Genomic DNA, 19,538 nt, shown 5'->3' with positions numbered 1-19,538 from the left:
CCACCTTTCATGGGAAAAAGTGACCTGGAAGCTTACTTGGAATGGGAGGAACGAATGGAGATGAATTTTGATTGCCACAACTATTCGAAGGCTAAGAAGGTGAAATTGGCAGCAATGGAGTTTGGACATTATGCATTCCAATGGTGGACTAATGAGCAAAACACCTGAAGGAGAGTAGGTGATGAATTGATCACTACATGGTGACAAATGCAAGGACCCATGAGTACCATCACACTATCATAGGTTGCTGCATCAAAGGCTTCAATGTTTATCTCAAGGAAATAGGTCCATGGAAGATTACTACAAGGAGATGGAGATGCTTATGATGAGGTTGAGCATGAATGAAGATAGAGAAGCAACCATGGTAAGGTTCCTTGGTATAGACCCTCAGTTATTGGACTTAATCCTCCATAAAAGGTAAGAAATTATGCATATTTTGACCAATTCAAGGTGAAAAAATGGGTTGCTCCCTTAGCAAAACTGGGATAAAGTTTAGCCAAAATATTCTTATTCAAGACAAATTCATGAGGAAGTGGAATCTCTTTAGGATTTACTCCAGCATTTAGAAATTCATTAATTGGGAAAGATACATGTACTTGATGCCCTGCCCAAGAAATAGACGCAAGTCCTAGTAGCCCTACTAAATGATGATTCAACATAGATTCTACACCTTGGAACCAAGCCAATTTTGGAGCAGCTTTGTAATAATGGAACCAACCAGAAAAAAGCATTAAGCCCGCAAAAACCAATGCACCAATTGCAGTACAATAGAGCTGTAATTCACTAGTTATTCCGCATGCTCGCCAAAGCTGAAAAGAACTAGAGGTTATTTGTATTCCTTGGAAACCACCACCTACATCACCATTCAATATTTCTTGACCCACTATTGGCCAAACCACCTAGGCACTAGGCCCAATGTGAGTAGGATCGCTTAGCCATGCTTCATAATTGGAAAAACAAGCACCGTGGAAATACATAGCACTTAGCCAAAGAAAAATGATGGAGAGTTGGCTGAAATGGGCACTAAATACTTTTCGAGAATCTCCTCCAAATCATTGGTATGGCTATCGAAATCGTAAGTAATAGCGTGTAGGTTCTAGATCCAAGGGGTAGTACTGGTCCTTTAGCTATTGTTCTTAAGAAATGACCTGGTCTAGCCCATTCCTCAAAAGAAGTTTTTATGGGATCCCTATCTGATACGAACCTAGGACGACCTGCTCCTAAACCCGTATTATATTAGCCCGGATCTTAATTAAGTTCAAGTTCTAATGGATTGGACCGCAACCCCTAACCAACCTGTGGTTAGAAACCTTGGTATAATGTAGACGCCACAATAGGGGATGGAAAACCTATTGATAAGTCAAGCTAAAACAACCAATTCTCTAATGGTGTTTTAGGTGTTCTCAAAGAACAAAGAGATAATTAATCTCACAAGTATTTTCTTAATCAAATCAAAGTTTTTATTCTTATTGAAAAATAAGCCTTTAAATAGGTTTGAAAGAAACAGAATAAACCCTAAAAAAATAATTCAAAACCGGACTCCTATAGGAATTAGGAAACTTCACCGAATTCTAATATGTCCTAAACTAAGTTTCCTAAACTAAATTTGATTAATTAATTCCTTTATTCTGAATTAGGAATTAATTAATTTACAATGAAAATAATAAAATAACAACATTCCTAAACTTATTTGTCCAGAAAATAAATAAATAAAAACTAAAAAGTAATGGTAGTTTCCTAAAACAAAAAGTAGAATAAAATTAGGAAACTATAATACTAGCTTTTTTGACTAATTTGACTTTGACCAATCTTTGACATCTTTAAGCTCCAAATCAGCTTCTAGATGCTTTGTAGGATGCCAAATAAGCTGAATATGAAGTCCCACACGTTGCCCATGCTTGGAAAAATAAGAAAAGGCTAATACAGTAAAATACAGTAAAGCCAGCAAGCAATACAGCAAATTCGGCCAAATTGTTGATGCTGTTCGTACAAGCCCTTTTTGATTGCATTTGAGGCTGCTTTAACTTGATTCCATGACCTCTTGGGCATATGTATTGAACCCATAAATCATTGGAACCATTTCATGCTTCCCGGACTCCAAAAATGCACCAAAACCGTCACCCGGGTCCGTATTGGCTTCTATTGCTTTTATGAGTAAAACAGGCCTTGGTTCTTTAGATATGGCCAACCCCTCTTGACTATGACTTATTCCTTGTATGAAGACAGCAAGATTGTCCTTGAACTTCTTGGCTTGGGCCCTAGTGATCGGTCCCACCTTCATTTGTATTGGGTCAGCACCCCAGCGGGTTGTTGGTCGAACAGTCTCGGGTGGATTCGCATCATTCCCCTCCTCTTGAAAAGGATTTGTCCTCAAATCGAAGTCATCACCTGCAGCAAAAGGAGATAAATCAGCAACATTAAAGGTGGCACTAACACTATACTCCTCAAATCGAAGTCATCACCTGCAGCAAAAGGAGATAAATCAGCAACATGAAAGGTGGCACTAACACTATACTCACCCGGTAGATCAAGTTTGTAGGCATTGTCGTTTATCCTCTCCAAAACTTGAAAGGGTCCATCACCCCTCGACATGAGTTTTGATTTCCTTTGTTCGGGAAATCTTTCTTTCCTTAAATGCAGCCACACCCAATCTCCAGGTTCAAACACCATTGATTTTCGGCCTTCATTAGCCACCTTTGCATATTGCTCGGTCCTCCTCTCAATGTTTGCTCGTGTCTTCTCATGAATCTGCTTTACAAAATTAGCTTTTTGTTTTCCATCTAGATTAGCACGCTCACTTAAAGGCAAAGGTGTTAAATCTAATGGAGTCAAAGGATTAAAACCATAAACAATTTAAAATGGAGTAAATTTAGTTGCTGAATGTAAAGGCCTATTATATGCAAATTCAACATGTGGCAAACATTCTTCCAAAGTCCTTAAATTTATACTAATTAATGCTCTTAACAATTCAGACAAGGTTCTATTTACTACTTCGGTTTGTCCATCAGTTTGTGGATGACAAGTAGTTGAAAATAAAAGCTTAGTACCTAATTTAGCCCACAATGTTTTCCAAAAATAGCTTAAGAACTTAGCATCCCTATCCGAAACAATAGTTCTTGGCATTCCATGCAATCTCACAATTTCCTTGAAAAATAAATTAGCAATATTGGATGCATCATCAGTTTTGTTACATGCAATAAAATGTGCCATCTTAGAAAACCTATCTACTACAACAAATATTGAATCCTTACCTGTCCTTGACCTAGGCAACCCAAGAATAAAATCCATAGACAAATCTACCCAAGGATAGGTAGGGATCGGCAAAGGCTTATACAATCCATGCGGTTTCAATGTTGATTTTGTTTTTCGGCACTTCAAACATCTTTCACAAATTCTCTCAACATCTCTCCTCATGTTAGGCCAATAAAAATGTTCTTGCAGCAAGGATAAAGTTTTTAAAATACCAAAATGACCCATTAAACCACCCCCATGACCTTCCCGAACCAATAATTCCCTAATACTACAATTAGGCACACAAAGTTTGTTTTCCTTAAATAAATATCCCTCAAATATGTAAAATTTATTAAATCCATGTTTCAAACAGGTTTTAAAAATTTCTCCAAAATCACTATCATGCTCATAAAGTTCTTTCAATTGTTCAAATCCAAGCAACCTAGCATCTAAGGTAGAAAAGAGCACATATCTTCGGGATAATGCATCGGCAACCACATTTTCCTTACCTTTTTTGTAGCGGATCACATATGGAAATGTTTCAATAAATTCAATCCACTTAGCATCCCTTCGGTTGAGCTTTCCTTGACCCTTGATATGCTTCAAAGACTCATGATCCGTATGAATCACAAACTCCTTTGGCATGAGATAATGCTGCCACGTCTCCAAAGCCCTCACCAAAGCATACATCTCCTTGTCATAAATCGGGTAGTTTAGGGCAGCTCCATTTAATTTTTCACTAAAGTAGGCTATGGGCCTTCCTTCTTGCATTAAAACAGCTCCAATACCTACACCCGAAGCATCACACTCAATTTCAAAAGTCTTAGAAAAATTTGGTAAAACTAACAAAGGTGCATTACACAATTTTTCTTTCAATTAATTAAAAGATTTTTCTTGTACTTCCCCCCATTTGAAACAAACATTCTTCTTGACAACTTCATTCAATGGTGCTGCTATGGTACTAAAATCCTTGACAAATCTTCTGTAAAAGCTTGCCAAGCCATGAAAGCTCCTCACTTGGGTGATAGAAGTAGGAACCGGCCACTCTTGAATTGCTTTCACCTTAGCTTGGTCAACTTTGATTCCTGCAGCACTTACTACAAAACCTAAAAATACAAGCTCTTCTTTGCAAAATTCACATTTTTTAATGTTAGCAAACAATCTTTCCTTTTTAAGAACTTGCAAAACTTGCCTAAGTTGATCCACATGGTCATCCAAATTTTGGCTATATATTAAAATGTCATCAAAATAAACAACCACAAATTTACCAATAAATGGACGCATTACATGATTCATAAGCCTCATGAAAGTACTAGGTGCATTAGATAATCCAAAAGGCATAACTAACCATTCATACAGCCCATATTTAGTTTTGAATGCGGTTTTCCATTCACCACCTTCTTTCATCCTAATTTGGTGATAACCACTCCTAAGATCAATTTTTGTAAACATGCAAGCACCATGCAACTCATCAAGCATATCATCTAATCTAGGAATGGGATGTCTATATTTGATGGTAATGTTGTTTATAGCCCTCCAATCAACACACATTCTCCAAGAACCATCCTTTTTAGGTACCAACAAAACAGGAACAGCACATGGACTTAACTCTCACGAATGTATCCTTTATCAAGCAAATCACTTACCTGCTTTTGCAGCTCCTTTGTTTCTTCGGGATTGCTCCTATAAGCTGGTCTATTTGGTATGGCAGCCCCTGGAACAAAGTCAATTTGATGTTCTATCCCTTGAATAGGTGGTAGTCCACTTGGAATCTCATTTGGGAAGACATCTCCAAATTCCTTCAAAAGAGAAATCATTGAACTTGGCAATTCAAGTTCTTCAAAGTTAGTTTGATCATTAAAATAATTTTCTTTGTAAAGCATGACCAGAAAAGGTTTCTTACACTCAATAACCTTATTAATATCCCCTAAACTCAAATAAAAATTGCTACTTAACCTTTCCTTTCTTTCTTTTTCTTTTCTTCCCTTGGATTGGCGCAAACCGTCGGATTTCTCTTCCTTCTCCAAGCTCGCGGGTTTACCACTTCCTTTTCCCTCTCTTTTGGCTTTCCCTTGATCTTTCCACTCAATATGAACCTTAGAAACCTTACCATGGTCAGCAACCTCAATCTTACCTTCTTGAAAGGATGGTGAAGCCGTTGGTGCCATACTTGATTTTTCCTTGAGCTTTTCGGCTTCTCTCCTTTGTTGCATTTGTAATTGGTCTTTGTAAACCTCTTTAGGAGATAATGGTTCCAGCTTGACCTTCTTCCCTTTAAACCTGAAAACAATAATATTTTCTCGACCAAAATGAGTAGCATCTTTATCAAAGGCCCATAGCCTACTTTAGTGAAAAATTGAATGGAGCTGCCCTAAACTACCCGACTTATGACAAGGAGATGTATGCTTTGGTGAGGGCTTTGGAGACGTGGCAGCACTATCTTATGCCAAAGGAGTTTGTGATTCATACGGATCATGAGTCTTTGAAGCATATCAAGGGACAAGGAAAGCTCAACTGAAGGCATGTTATGTGGATTGAGTTTATTAAAACATTTCCATATGTGATCCGCTACAAAAAAGGTGACGATTTCGATTTGAGGACAAATCCTTTTCAAGAGGAGGGGAATGATGCGAATCCACCCGAGACAGCTCGACCAACAACCCGCTGGGGTGCTGACCCATTACAAATGAAGGTGGGCCCGATCACTAGGGCCCAAGCCAAGAAGTTCAAGGACAATCTTGCTGTCTTCATACAAGGAATAAGTCATAGTCAAGAGGGGTTGGCCATATCTAAAGAACAAAGGCCTGTTTTACTCATACAAGCAATAGAAGCCAAAACGGGGTCGGGTGACGTTTTTGGTAACAATAAAGAGGCCGGGTTGTATGAATTGGAACCCCATCTTTATGGGTTTAATTTATATGGAGGATGAGTCATAGAAACCAGCCAAAGCAGCTTCAAAGCCGACCAACAAGGAGGTTTGCGCACAAGGAGAAGGAAAGGCCGGATTTGCTGTATTCTTCGCGGGCTTTACTGTATTTTACTGTATTAGCCTTTTCTCTTACTTCCAAGCAAGGGCAACATGGAGAACTTCACAATAAGCTTATTTGGCATCCTACAAAGCATATTGAAGCTGATTTGGAGCTCACTTGGATCAAAGAATTGGTCAAAGTCAATGTAGTCAAAAAGCTAGTATTTTAGTTTCCTAATTTTATTCTACTTTTTGTTTTAGGAAACTACCATTATTTTTAGTTTCTATTTATTTATTTTCTGGACAAATAAAATTAGAAAAGTTATTATTTTATTATTTTCTTTGTAAATTAATTAATTCCTAATTCAAAATAAAGGAATTAATTAATCCAAATTAGATTAGGAAAAGGAAAGTTTCGGCCAAGGTAGAATTCTCCATTGAGTGGCCGGTTTTTCCTAGGGTTTTTAGGGTTTATTTTGTTTCTTTCAAAGCCTATTTAAAGGCTTATTTTTCATTAATAAGATAACTTTAAAACTTTGATTTGATTAAAAAAATACTTGTGAGATTAATTATCTCTTTGTTCTTTGAGAACACCTAAAACACCATTAGAGAATTGGTTGTTTTAGTTTGACTTATCAATAGGTTTTCCATCCCCTATTGTGGCGTCTACATTATACCAAGGTTTCTAACCACAGGTTGGTTAGGGGTTGAGGTCCATCCCATTAGAACTTGAACTTAATTAAAGATCCGGGCTAATATAATACGGGTTTAGGAGCAGGTCGTCCTAGGTTCGTATCACTAATAGTATATGTCCAGCAATCATGGGTACAATATCACATAAAACTACATCCTCATATCTACCTATATTAAATTTTATTTTGGCTTGTTTGTTTACTTTCATCTCACCACTATCATTAAGCCATTGTAATCTATAAGGTTCTGGATGTTTAATTGTTTTCAAGCCTAATTTATCAACTACAAGATTACTTATCACATTAGTACAACTCCCACTATCTATAGTCATGCTACAAATTTTACCTTGTATTTCGCAGCGAGTGTGGAAGATGTTTTCTCTTTGTATTCTCCTTGAAACCAAGCTCAACTCGGCATTAGATGTATCTACAGGTTCGGCTTCATCTTCATTGCAATCCTCCTCTTGCTCGGTTTCAGCCCCACTTTCTTCACTTGCGGATTCCAGCTCACCATCACCCTTTAATACCATGATTCTTCTATTTGGGCATTGGCTGGCTATGTGTCCTCTTCCTTGGCACTTAAAACAAATTATTTCTCTGGATTTTTGAGGTTTAGGATCAGATTTTATCTCACCTCTAAGTGCTTGGACAGATTCGGTCTTGACCTCCCTTCTTGGCCAGTTGGTAGATTCTTCTCCTAATTTCGGCTTCAACTTGTTTTCATAAGTGGAATTGTTTTTCCAGCCACTTGAACTTGTCCTTCTACTGCTAGAAACTCCTCCAAACCGTGTACTAACACCCCTCCTCTTGAATTGGTTCTCAAGCTTAATGGCTACATGCAACATCTCCTCCAATTCCAAGTATTGTTGTAATTCAAGTTGGTTGGCAATGTCACGGTTCAAACCACCAAGAAATCTCGCCATTGTTGCTTCTCTATCCTCATTCATATTCAGCCTCATCATTAACATCTCTATCTCTTTGTAATAATCGTCCATGGACCTACTTCCTTGAGACAAAGATTGAAGCCTTTGATGCAGCAACCTTTGGTAATGAGATGGCACAAACCGCTTTCTCATGGCTCCTTTCATTTGACGCCATGTTGTAATCAAGTCATCACCAACCCTCCTTCGGGTGCTTTGCTCATTTGTCCACCATTGGAGTGCATAATGGCCAAACTCCATTGCTGCCAACTTCACCTTCTTACCTTCCGAATAGTTGTGGCAGTCAAAAATCATCTCCATTTTTTCTTCCCACTCCAAATAAGCTTCGGGATCACTTTTACCCATAAAAGGTGAGATATTAACCTTGATATTTCCCAAATCATCATCTGTATCTTCCCTCCTATATCTCCCACGGCCAGCTCTATCTTGGACAGCAAAGGTTTCGTCCATACCTTCCTCAAAGTCACCGTCGAATGGCTCCTCATCAAATTCCTCTCTCGGCCTCTCGCGACCTCCTCGTCCTCGGCCTCGTCCTCCATGGAATTCTTGCCTATTTCTTGTATTCAGCCTTCCTTGTGAGGCTTCTAGTCTTCCCACTCTTTGATTTACATGCTCAACTTGAGCACTAACCCACTGTATTGATTCCAAAACAGCTCTCATGTCCACTTGGTCTCCACTTCCGGTAGCTCGGTCATCGCCATGGAATGCTACGGACTTTTCCTCATTGATCCTCAAGGGTGGATCCCCTCTTCTTATTCTAGAATTTGCCATGTTAGTAAAATACTGCAAAAATAAAATAAATCCTCACAATATTCACTCCCTCACGTGTTTCACTCAAACAAGGTCTCAACACTCGTGTTTGCACACTAGTTTCGGCTTTTACCCTCTTTTAAGCTCACACACTCTTGCCTTTTTCCACTCAATGAATTATCTCAAAGTTCTAATTAAAACACCCACAAAACAGCAATTAGATCACTAGTATGTTTTCATTAAACTTATCAACAAGACAGTAGCAAAAAGTAGGCAATACCGAAAGAATCCAACAAATCCTAATTTTTCGGCTTTCTAGACAAGAAAACACAAAATAATGGGAAAATGTTGGAATTTTTGAAAACTGCACCAGATGGTAGTAGATTATGAGTTCAAGAATAAAATTCCAGGAAAAGAAATTCAAATACGAACAAGAATCAAAGAGAACAAAATTATAGAAAAGTGTTGGTTGTTGTTCTTGTAATTCAAGTTTTGTATCAATTCCTTTATCTAATTTTAATCCAAATAATTTAAGCACCCAAAATCCAAATATCCAGCAGCAAAAATAGTTCTCCAGCAACTCAAATATTGAATAAATAATAAAAAACCAGCAGCTCCAACAAATTTTCAGCAAACAAATCAAACTCCAACAAACCGAAATATTTTTTTTTTCTTCTTTTTTTTTTTGTTTTTTTGTTTTTTTTTTTGATCCTCAAAGGTGGATCTCCTCTCCTCATTCTTGATTCTGTCATGTTAGTATAATAATGCAATAAAAATAAAATAGGACCTTACAATTTCACTCCCTTACGTGTTTCACTCAAATGAGGACTCGTCACTCGTGTTTGCACACTAGTTTCGGCTTTTACCCTCTTTTAAGCTCACACACTCTTGCCTTTTTCCACTCAATGAATTATCTCAAAGTTCTAATTAAAACACCCAAAAAAGAGCAATTAGATCACTAGTATGTTTTAATTAAACTTATCAGCAAAACAGTAGCAAAAAATAGGCAATACCGAAAGAGTCCAACAAATCCTAATTTTTTCGGCTTTCTAGACAAGAAAACACAAAATAATGGAAAAACATTGGAATTTTTGAAAACTGCACCAGATGGTAGGAGATTATGAGTTCAAGAATAAAATTCCAGGAAAAGAAATTCAAATACGAACAAGAATCAAATTGAACAAAAATATAGAATAGTTGTTGGTTGTTGTTCTTTATAATTCAAGTTTTGTATCAAATCCTTTAACTGATTTTAATCCAAATAATTTAAGCACCCAAAATCCAAATATCCAGCAGCAAAAATAATTTCCCATCAATTCAAATATTGAATAAATAAACAAAAACCCAGCAGCTCCAACAAATTCCCAGCAAACAAATCAAACTCCAACAAGCTGAAAAATATTTTTTTTCCTTTTTTTTTTTTTTTTATCCGGCTTTCCTCTTCTTTTTTTTTTTTTTTTTGTTTTTCTTCACTCACAGGACATAAACAACTGCAGTAGCAAGAGTAAGTACCAAAATTGCAATTCCAAATCCAAAACAAACACCAAACCCGTGACCTCCAAATAAACAAAATGTGCAGTTTTTTTTTTTTTTTTTAAATGTTGCTGCAAACTTCTTTTTTTTTTTTTTTCTTGTTTTCTTTTTTTTTTGAATATATGAATGCAAATATTTAAAACTAAAACAGCAAAAGAAAATCAACAAAAACCAAATTAACAAGAACAATGATGAAAGACAACCAACAAACTAGGAAACAAAAATACGATAAAACCAGGAAATCCTAAATCAACTAAGAATGGATTTTTATTTTTATTTTTTAAGATGCTGAACGTGTATAGGATGGATGCAACCTTAACCTAATGCTAAAATTGCAGAATAACACAAAAAAACAAATAAAGCAATTAAAGATAGATCAAACCTGAACAAAACTTAGCTCTGATACCAAATGATACGAACCTAGGACGACCTGCTCCTAAACCCGTATTATATTAGCCCGGATCTTAATTAAGTTCAAGTTCTAATGGAATGGACCTCAACCCCTAACCAACCTATGGTTAGAAACCTTGGTATAATGTAGACGCCACAATAGGGGATGGAAAACCTATTGATAAGTCAAGTTAAAACAACCAATTCTCTAATGGTGTTTTAGGTGTTCTCAAAGAACAAAGAGATAATTAATCTCACAAGTATTTTCTTAATCAAATAAAAGTTGTATTCTCATTGAAAAATAAGCCTTTAAATAGGCTACAAAGCCACGAAATAAAACCCTAAAAATAAAGAAAAACCAGCCACCACAAATAAAGAAACCTAGTTGGCCGAAACTATACTTCCTTTCCTAATCTAAGTTTGATTAATTAATTCCTTTATATTAAATTAGGAATTAATTAATTTACAATGGAAAGAATAAAATAAAAACCTTACTAAAGTTATTTGTCCAGAAAATAAATAAATAAAAGCCAAAAAGTAATGGTAGTTTCCTAAAACAAAAAGTAAAAACAAATTAGGAAACTAAAAATGCTAGCCTTTTTTATTAAGTTGACTTTGATCAATATTTGACCTCTTTGAGCTTCAAATAAGCTGAGTATGAAGTCCCACACGTTGCCCATGCTTGGAAAAATAAGAAAAGGCTAATACAGTAAAATACAGTAAAGCCAGCAAGCAATACAACAAATTCGGCCAAATTGTTGATGCTGTCCGTACAAGCCCTTTTTGATTGTATTTGAGGCTGCTTTAACTTGATTCCATGACCTCTTAGGCATATGTATTGACCCCATAAATCATTGGAACCATTTCATGCTTCCCGGACTCCAAAAATGTACCAAAACCATCACCCGGGTCCGTACCAGTCTCCAGCGCTTGTATCAGCAAAACAAGTCTTGGTTCCTTGGTCATGATCATTCCTTCTTGATTATGATTTATCCTTTTAATAAGCACAGCAAGGTTATCCTTGAACTTCTTGGCTTGTGCTCTAGTGATTGGTCCCACCTTCAACCGTAACGGATTAGCACCCCGGCGGGTTATCGGTTCAGCGGGCTCGGGCGTAATCACATCATTCCCCTCTTCTTGAAAAGGATTTGTCCTCAAATCAAGATCATCACCTGCAGCAAAAGGAGTTAAATCAGAAATAATAAATGCAGCACTAACACTATACTCACCTATTAAATTAAGTTTGTAGGTATTCTCGTGAATCCGCTTCAAAACTTGAAAAAGTCCATCCGTAGGCGGCATGAGCTTTGACTTTCTTTGTTTAGAAAACATTTTCTTTCGTAAGTGCAACCAAACCAATTGTCCTGGGTCAAACACTATTACAACAAAATCTAGAAATACATGCTCATTATGGTAAAAATTACACTTTTTAAAGTTAGCAAACAATATTTCCCAAATTTTCAAATTGCCACTAAGTAAATCTCTCAACAATGCAGATAAAGTTCTATGCAATAAAGACATCTTTAAATAAATATCTTTAAAATTCATGGTCAGAAATGATTTCTTATTCATAATTACTTTATTAACATCACCAAAGCTAAGATAAAAATTTATATTTTTCCTTTCTTTTTCTTTCACACTCACTGATTCAATGGGTTTTACATCGCTCTCGGTTTTTGCACCAAATTTCTCACTTTCGGGTTTAATATAATTTTTCCACACAACCTGAGTATTAGAAGACTTACCTTGGAGAGCAACCTCACCTTTTCCCTCTTTATTGGATGGTAGTCCACTTGGAATTTCATTTGGGAAGATATCTCCAAATTCCTTCAAAAGAGAAATCATTGAACTTGGCAATTCAAGTTCTTCAAAGTTAGTTTGATCATTAAAATAATTTTCTTTATAAATCATGACCAACAAAGGTTTCTTACACTCAATAACCTTATTAATATCCCCTAAACTCAAATAAAAGTTGCTACTTGACCTTTCTTTTCTTTCTTTTTCTTTTTCTCTCTCGGATTGGCGCAAACCTTCGGATTTCCCTCCCTTCTCCAAGCTCTCGGGTTTTCCACTTTCTTTCCCCTCTCTTTCAGTTTTTCCTTGATCTTTCCACTCAATATGAGTCTTAGAAACCTTACCTTGATCAGCAACCTCATTCTTACCTTCTTGAAAGGATGGTGAAGCCATTGGTGCCATATTTGCTTTTTCCTTGAGCTTTTCGGCTTCTCTCCTTTGTTGCATTTGTAATTGGTCTTTGTAAACCTCTTTAGGAGATAATAGTTCCAGCTTGACCTTCTTCCCTTTAAACCTGAAAACAATACTATTTTCTCGACCAAAATGAGTAGCATCTTTATCAAATTGCCATGGTCTACCTAATAGTATATGTCCAGCAATCATGGGTACAATATCACATAAAACTACATCCTCATATCTACTTATATTAAATTTTACTTTGGCTTGTTTATTCACTTTTATTTCACCACTATCATTAAGCCATTGTAATCTATAAGGTTCTGGATGTTTAATAGTTATTAAGCCTAAGTTATCAACTACAATGTTACTAATTACATTTGTACAACTTCCACTATCAATAATCATACTACAAATCTTACCTTCAATTTCACATCTTGTGTGGAAGATGTTCTCTCTTTGAATTTCATCCTCATCTTTCTATGCAGCAAGTACTCTCCTAGAAAGCAAGTTTAATTCAGCATTGGATGCTTGCAAGGTTTCGGGTTCATCCTCCAAGTCCTCCTCCTCTTGCTTGGCTTCATCCTCACTTTCTTCACTTTCCGATTCTAGCTCGTCATTGCCCTTTAACACCATGATTCTTCTATTTGGGCATTGGCTAGCAATGTATCCTCCTCCTTGGCACTTAAAACACACAACATCATGAGTTCTACAAGGTTTAGGATCTAGTTTTACCTCATTCTTTGGTGCTTGGACAGATTTGGTTCTAGTCTCCTTCCTTGGCCAGTTTGAACTTTCTTCTTTGACTTTCAGATTTAGCTTGCTTTCATAGATGGGATTGTTCCTCCAGCCACTTGAATTGGACCTTCCACTGTTGGAAACACCTCCAAACCATGATCTTACACCCCTCCTCTTGAATTGATGCTCTAATTTAATAGCCACATGCAACATCTCCTCCAATTCCACATATTGTTGCAATTCTAGTTGATTGGCTATTTCACGATTTAAACCACCAAGAAACCTTGCCATGGCTGCTTCCATATCTTCATTCAAGTTCAATCTCATCATAAGCATCGCCATCTCCTTGTAATAAACCTCCACGGATCCATGTCCTTGAGATAAAGATTGAAGTCTTTGATGCAGCAACCTATGATAGTGTGATGGTACGAATCGATTCCGCATGGCTCCTTTTCATTTGTCGCCATGTAGTAATCAAGTCATCACGAACTCTCCTTCAGGTGTTTTGCTCATTGGTCCACCATTGGAGTGCATAATGGCCAAACTCCATTACTACCAATTTCACCTTCTTAGCCTCTGAATAATTATGGCGGTCAAATATCATCTCTATCTTTTCTTCCCACTCCAAATATTCTTCGGGGTCACTTTTTCCCATGAATGGTGGGATGTTGATCTTCATATTGCTAAGATTGTCATCTGTTTCTTCCCTCCTATATCTTCCATGGCCAGCTCTATCTTGGACAGCAAAAGTTTCATCCATACCTTCCTCAAAGTCTCCACTGAATGGCTCCTCGTCAAATTTCTCTCTCGGTCTCTCGCGACCTCCTCGTCCTCCATGGAATTCTTGCCTATTTCTTGTGTTCGGAATTCCTTGGGAAACTTCTAGCCTTCCCATCCTTTGATTCACATGCTCAACTTGAGCATTAACCTGCTATATTGACTCCAAAACAGCTCTCATGTCCACTTGGTCTCCATTCCCGGTAGCTCGGGCATCGCCATGGAATGCTACGGACTCCTCCTCATTGATCCTCAAGGGTGGATCTCCTCTCCTCATTCTTGATTCTGTCATGTTAGTATAATAATGCAATAGAAATAAAATTGGACCTTACAATTTCACTCCCGTACGTGTTTCACTCAAATGAGAACTCGACACTCGTGTTTGCACACTTGTTTCGGCTTTTTACCCTCTTTTAAGCTCAACACTCTTGCCTTTTTCCACTCAATGAGTTATCTCAAAGTTCTAATTAAAACACCCACAAAACAGCAGTTAGATCACTAGTATGTTTTAATTAAACTTATCAGCAAAACAATAGCAAAAAGTAGGCAATACCGAAAGAATCCAACAAATCCTAATTTTTCGGCTTTCTAGACAAGAAAACACAAAATAATGGAAAAACGTTGGAATTTTTGAAAACTGCACCAGGTGGTAATAGATTATGAGTTCAAGAATAAAATTCTAGAAAAAGAAATTCAAATACAAACAAGAATCAAAGAGAACAAAAATACAGAAAACTGTTGGTTGTTGTTCTTGTAATTCAAGTTTTGTATCAATTCCTTTGACTAATTTTAATCCAAATAATTTAAGCACCCATAATCCAATTATCCAGCAGCAAAGATAGTTCCCCAGCAACTCAAATATTGAATAAATAATCAAAAAACCAGCAGCTCCAACAAATTTCCAGCAAATAGGTCAAACTCAAACAAACCGAAATATTATTATTATTATTATTTTTTTATTCGGCTTTACCTCTTCCCCTTTTTTTTATTTTTTTTTCGTTTTTCACTCATAGAACATAAACAACTGCAGTAGGAAGAATAATTACCAAATTTGCAATTCCAACTCCAGAAATTCACCAAACCCGTGATCTCCAAATAAACACAAATGTGCAGTTTTTTTTTTTTTTTAAATGTTGCCGCAAACTCTTTTTTTTTTTTTTTTTAATATATGAATGCAAATATTTAAGACTAAAACAGCAAAAAAAAAAAAATCAACAAAAACCAAAATCAACAAGAACAATGATGAAAAACAACAAACAAACTAGGAAACAAAAATACGGTAAAACTAGGAATTCCTAATACAACTAGGAATTAATTAATTAATTTTTTTTTTTTAAAGATGCAGAACGTGTATGGGATGGATGCAACCTTAACCTAATGCTAAAATTGCAGAATAATACAAAAACAAATAAAGATAGATCAAACTTGAACAAAATTTAGCTCTGATACCAAATGATACAAACCTAGGACGACCTGCCCCTAAACCCGTATTATATTAGCCCGGATCTTAATTAAGTTCAAGTTCTAAAAGAATTGACCTCAACCCCTAACCAACCTGTGGTTAGAAACCTTGGTATAATGTAGACGCCACAATAGGGGATGGAGAACCTATTGATAAGTCAAGCTAAAACAACCAATTCTCTAATGGTGTTTTAGGTGTTCTCAATGAACAAAGAGATAATTAATCTCGCAAGTATTTTCATAATCAAATCAAAGTTTAAAGTTTTATTATTAATGAAATATAAGTCTACCTTTGTCGAAATTTAAAGTTTTCTTAATCAAATCAAAGTTTTTTTTTATTGACAACTAAGCCTTTAAATAGGCTACAAAGCCACGAAATAAAACCCTAGAACATAAAGAAAACCAGCCACCACACATAAAGAAACCTAGTTGGCCGAAACTCTACTTCCTTTCCTAATCTAAGTTTGATTAATTAATTCCTTTATATTAAATTAGGAATTAATTAATTTACAATGGAAAGAATAAAATAAAAACCTTCCTAAAGTTATTTGTCCTGAAAATAAATAAATAAAAGCCAAAAAGTAATGGTAGTTTCCTAAAACAAAAAGTAAAAACAAATTAGGAAACTAAAAATGCTAGCCTTTTGATCAAGTTGACTTTGATCAATCTTTAACCTCTTTGAGCTCTAAATCAGCTTCTAGATGCTTTTTAGGATGACAAATAAGCTGAATATGAAGTCCCACACGTTGCCCATGCTTGGAAAAATAAGAAAAGGCTAATACAGTAAAATACAGTAAAGTCAGCAAGCAATACAGCAAATTCGGCCAAATTGTTGATGGTGTCCATACAAGCCCTTTTTGATTGCATTTGAGGCTGCTTTAACTTGATTCCATGACCTCTTAGGCATATGTATTGAACCCATAAATCACTGGAACCATTTCATGCTTCCTGGACTCCAAAAATGTACCAAAACCGTCACCCGGGTCCGTACCAGTCTCCAGCGCTTGTATCAGCAAAACAGGTCTTGGTTCCTTGGTCGTGATCATTTCTTCTCTATTATGATTTATCCTTTGAATAAGCACAGCAAGGTTATCCTTGAACTTCTTGGGTTGTGCTCTAGTGATTTGTCCCACCTTCATCCGTAACGGATTAGCACCCCAGCGGGTTATCGGTTGAGCGGGCTCGGGCGGAATCACATCAGCTATAATGTCCTGAAGTTCGTTGTAACGTTGTAAAGTTTGTTTAACTCTTTGTGCAGTTTCATAATGTTATTCACTAACAATCCGAGGTTGGAGCATAGTTGACATTGAATCTTAAGGATCTACTGCTGGATAGATACCTTTGGTAGCCAATCCTTTTGGTAGTACAGTAGTAGCATCTAAATGTGCAAATGTTATGGCCAGAGCGGGATCGGTGAAATCATCCATGGGTACATAAACTACTTGAATAGAAGTTATGGACCCCTCTTTGGTAGAAGTAATTCGTTCTTGTAAAAAACCCATTTCGGTACTAAGAGTGGGTTGATATCCCACAGCGAAGGGCATTATACCAAACAAGGCTGATACTTTGGATCCCACTTGGACAAAATGAAAGATATTGTCAATAAATAGAAGTATGTATTGTTCATTAACATTTCAAAAATATTTTGCCATAGTTAGGGCAGTTAAACCAACTCTCATACGCGGTCCTAGTGGTTCATTCATCTGATCGTAGACTAGAGCTACTTTTGGTTCTAAAATATTTTTTTCATTAATTACTCCAGATTCTTTCATTTCTATGTAAAGATCATTGCCTTCACGAGTACGTTCACCTCCTCCACCAAATATGGATACGCCCTTATGAGCTTAGGCAATGTTGTTGATCAATTCCATAATGAGTACTGTTTTGCCCACTCCCACTCCCTCAAATAATCCTATTTTTCCTTCGTGGCAATAAGGGGCTAAAAGATCTACTACTTGAATTCCTGTTTAAAAAATCGATAATTTTGTATCCAACTGTATAAAGGCAAGCACAGATCTATATGTAAGAGATGTTGTGTGTGTATCTACAGGACCTAAATTATCAATGGGCTCTCCAGGCACGTTGAAAATTCATCCTAGCATCGCTCCACCAACTAGAACACTTAGAGGAGCTCCGGTGTCAACCACTTCCATTCCTCTTGTTAGACTGTCTGTAGCACTCATAGCTACGACTCTAACTCAATTATTTCATAATAATTGCTGTACTTCACAAGTCACAAAAATTTTTTGACCAACAGTATCTTGGCCCTTATGATGTGATTCCGCCCGAACCCGCTCCACCGATAACCCGCTGGGGTGCTGACTCGACACGGATGAAGACTAGGCCAGTTACAAGAGCTCAAATTAAGAGATTTAAAGACTACCTAGGAGTATGTATACAGGGGGTAATCAATCTCAACAGAGCTTGTCCATACTTGAAGATACAAAGCCTATTCTAAGCATCAAAGTGGTGGAAGCCGATACGGACCCGGGTGACGATTTTGGTATATTTTTGGAGTCCAGGAAGCATGAAATGGTTCCAATGCTTTATGGGTTCAATACATATGCCTAATAGGTCATGGAATCAAGTTAAAGCAGCCTCAAATGCAATGAAAAAGGGCTTGTACGGACAGCATCAACAATTTGGCCGAATTTGTTGTATTGCTTGCTGGCTTTACTGTATTTTACTGTATTAGCCTTTTCTCATACTTCCAAGCAAGGGCAACGTGAGGAACTTCACAATAAGCTTATTTGGCATTCCAAAAAGACTATTGAACCTGATTTGGAGTCCAATTGGATCAAAGAAGGGTCATTATCAACATAGTCGAAAATTACGATTTTTAGTTTCCTAATTTGTTTTTACTTTTTGTTTTAGGAAACTACCATTACTTTTTGGTTTTTATTTATTTATTTTCTGGACAAATAACTTTAGTAAGGTTTTTATTTTATTATTTCCCTTGTAAATTAATTAATTCCTAATTTAATATAAAGAAATTATTTAATCAAACTTAGATTAGGAAAGGAAGTATAGTTTCGGCCAACTAGGTTTCTTTATGTGTGTGGCCGGTTTTACCTAGGGTTTTTAGGGTTTATTTTGATTCTTTCAAAGCCTATTTAAAGGCTTATTTATCAATAAGAATTAACTTTGATTTGATTAAGAAAATACTTGTGAGATTAATTTTCTCTTTGTTCTTTGAGAACACCTAAAACACCATTAGAGAATTGGTTGTTTTGGCTTGACTTATCAATAGGTTTTCCATCCCCTATTGTGGCGTCTACATTATACGAAGGATTCTAACCATAGGTTGGTTAGGGGTTGACGTCAATTCCAGTAGAACTTGAGCTTAATTAAGATTCGGGCTAATATAATACGGGTTTAGGAGCAGGTCGTCCTAGGTTCGTATCATTTGGTATCGGAGCTAAATTTTGTTCAGGTTTGATCTATCTTTATTTGCTTTATTTGTTTTTGTGTTATCTGCAATTTTAGCATTAGGTTAAGGTTGCATCCATCCCCTACACGTTCTCCATCTTAGAAAAAAAATAATAATAATAAAATTTCATTTTTAGTTGAGTTAGGATTTCGTAGTTTTATCGTATTTTTGTTTCCTACTTTGTTGGTTGTTTTTCATCATTTTTCTTGTTAATTTTGGTTTTTGTTGATTTTTATTTTCTGTTTTAGTCTTCAATATTTGCATTCATATATTCAAAAAAGAAAAAAAAAAGAATTGCAATTATTTGGATTAAAAATAAAAAAACAAAAAAATAAAAATTTCAGTTTGTTGAAAATTGGTGTTGAAGTTTGTTGCTGGAAAATTCTTGTAACTGCTGTTTTGTTGATTATTTATTCCATATTTGGAGTTGCTGGAGA

The 19,538-nt window shown here is 36.3% G+C and overlaps 2 pseudogenes; both read right to left on the bottom strand.

Annotated features, from left to right (window-relative positions):
• Positions 1–425: 425 nt before the first annotated feature.
• Positions 426–13,736, bottom strand: LOC132804225 (photosystem I P700 chlorophyll a apoprotein A1-like; annotated as a pseudogene).
• Positions 13,737–16,727: 2,991 nt separating this feature from the next.
• Positions 16,728–19,538, bottom strand: part of LOC125419334 (ATP synthase subunit beta, chloroplastic-like) — a 32,359-nt pseudogene continuing 29,548 nt past the window's right edge.

Source organism: Ziziphus jujuba, chromosome 6, assembly GCF_031755915.1.
Source record: "Ziziphus jujuba cultivar Dongzao chromosome 6, ASM3175591v1".
NCBI lineage: Eukaryota > Viridiplantae > Streptophyta > Magnoliopsida > Rosales > Rhamnaceae > Ziziphus > Ziziphus jujuba.
Note: the sequence above shows the minus strand (reverse complement) of the source record. Positions and strands in the feature narration are given on the sequence as shown.